Source organism: Rousettus aegyptiacus, unplaced genomic scaffold (assembly GCF_014176215.1).
Source record: "Rousettus aegyptiacus isolate mRouAeg1 unplaced genomic scaffold, mRouAeg1.p scaffold_m13_p_4, whole genome shotgun sequence".
NCBI lineage: Eukaryota > Metazoa > Chordata > Mammalia > Chiroptera > Pteropodidae > Rousettus > Rousettus aegyptiacus.
Window position 1 is genome coordinate 38,928,388 of NW_023416307.1, and position 2,462 is coordinate 38,930,849.

At 34.4% G+C, this 2,462-nt stretch overlaps 1 pseudogene; it reads left to right on the forward strand.

Moving 5' to 3' along the window:
- The first annotated feature begins 233 nt into the window (after positions 1-233).
- Positions 234-352, forward strand: LOC118602217 (annotated as a pseudogene).
- The last annotated feature ends 2,110 nt before the right edge of the window (positions 353-2,462 follow it).

Sequence of the window (2,462 nt, forward strand, 5' to 3'; positions counted from 1 at the left end):
TAAAAGATAGAATGGAATTCACTTTCCTTTATTGCTGTATAACTTCTTGATATTGATAGGGTAGGAAAAGTTTCAAACAGTGCCAAGTCATTCTAGACAATAAAACTATGGTTCACTTTATCTTGTGATATTCAGTAGAGCAAATTTTATGGAACTAAAACATCAAGGGAAATAGTGAGAAATCATGTTTCCTGTCTAGTTGGGTGTGTTTTTCATTTTAAAAATGTGATCTTGTCTATGGCCATGCTACCCTGAACAGACCTGATCCCATCTTATCTCAGAAGCTAAGCAGGCTCAGGCCTGGTTAGTACTTGGATGGGAGACCACCTAGGAAGACCAGGTGCTGTAGGCGTAAAAAAAAATAAGGGATTGTAAGATGACAAGGTCCTTGCAATCTGCAAAGTCAACCAAGGGTTGCCCTGCCTAAAAAAAATAAAAATAAATAAAACTGTGATCTCAAAAGGGTATTAGTGCAAGAATAAGATCAGTCCCATCATAGCAGCATATTTACTTCACCATAAAAAATGACTTTAATTGCACAGAGACAGAAAAAAAAATATTTGAATACCTGTCCTGGACAAGATTCAGGTCTTTCATGTAAAAATAAAATATATATCTACAGTAACTTTAAATTTGGAGGTGGAATTTAAAGCTCTTGTCCATCAATATGTTTGTTATAATGGATGCATGTGACACTTGCATACTAGCACTTTTTTGAGCACTTTCAGAAAGAGCAAGGGAGTCTTAGCAGTGCAGTAGAGTTTAAAATTAAGGGTATTTTCAATGAGAAACAACACACACCTACTCAAAATAAGTTGGCAAATTTGTGTTCGGAAGCTATGTTGTCATTCTAAAGTTCAGGAACAGTTAAGGAAGGAAAGAGAATCTCAAGGACATTGGGAATAGTCTTCAGAGTATTCTTATAGGGCATATCTGTGCTCACAAGCCTAATTTTTTTTCCAAGTGCAAAGAATGGCCACTTGCTTGAGACAGGCCCAGTGCCATCCTTTATTCAAGTTCCTTTATATTCCCGTTTTTAAAGAAGCTGTCAAGTTCTTTTTTTACAGCTGACAGAAAGGGCCAAATCTGTAGTACAGGAAAGAAGGTGCAAAAAGAAACTTTTTTGTGTTGATGTTTTACTAAGTGAGCTAAGGAGAATTTTAGAATCATGTAATTTACTCTGGAGGCATTTACTGTACATGCTATAGTGATGGTAATTTCTTTCATTGTTGAAGTGAAAAGATAACCATCAATCAGTTGTCAATTGGTCAATTGCAGAAGTGATGAAAAGAAACTGGTAGGAACAATCACTTCTGTGGCTACCTAGACCATTCGTAGGCTTAAGAAAAGTATGGGAACTGGATTGTGTTTTAAAAAGGGATTGGACCAGATTTTCAAAAAGGTTAATAGGCATAACTTCCTCGTAAAGAATGGCTTTGCAGTTATGCATAATAAGGAAATGCATTTTTAAAAATGAAAAATTAAAAGGACATGGGATTAAAGAATAAAAATTTTTATTAAACTAGATATCAGGTAAGTAAGTCAAACAATTTTGAATTTCAGAGTGTTCTGAATGGAGGAAATATATATAGCTGACTATTAACTCAACACAAGTATTTTAAAGCAAATTAATAAAATTACATTGTACTTATGCTTTAGCCTCAATATTGGACACTTTGAAATAAATAACTTATGATAAGTATTTACTATAAGAAAGTCCAAGTTAATTTTAAACACTATTAAGCAAACATCTACAATAATTTAATTTTTAAAATCTATGGAAGCTCACATAAAGGTTAAAATAAATTTAAAAAATCATTAACTTACATAAAAGGCAAATAGCATTTTGGGATTTAGTGTTATAAGCAAGGTTTAATTTTAATTTATCCTATTTTCCTAAGAATAGCAATGTTATTGATTAATTCCGAGAGAGTTCCCCCCACACACAGTGATTTTTTTTTTTTTACTGTGGTAGGTAATAAAAAGGATTACAGGCCCCCAGAAGGATGAGATATCATCAGTTTGTAATCCAGCCCATGGTTTCCTAGATACCGTATTGTCTATTCTGTTCCGCTATGTGAAAAATGTTGAATATCAACAATGGGTTTCAGTGCTGTATTGTTGAGTTTTGTATGAACTAATCTAGCTTCACTAAGAAAAAAAAAGAAAGAAAGAAAAGAAAGAAAAAAGAAAAAAAAAAGAAAAAAAAAGAACCACAGCTTTGGACAAAAGTCTATAGCCAGTGCATTTGAAACTCCCCTTGCACAAGGGCTGACTGTAGCTGGGGGAAGACAGTTTACTCATTTGCTCTCTCCTTTCATGCAGTCAGCTGGCCCTCTTCTCAGGTGTAGATCACCTATTATCATTTCACCTGTTTTGATTCTCTGATGAGGAAAGTCCCAGGACTTACCAGCTGGGATAGGCCTCATTTACAAGACAGCTCTGTTCAGTACTTGGAAGGT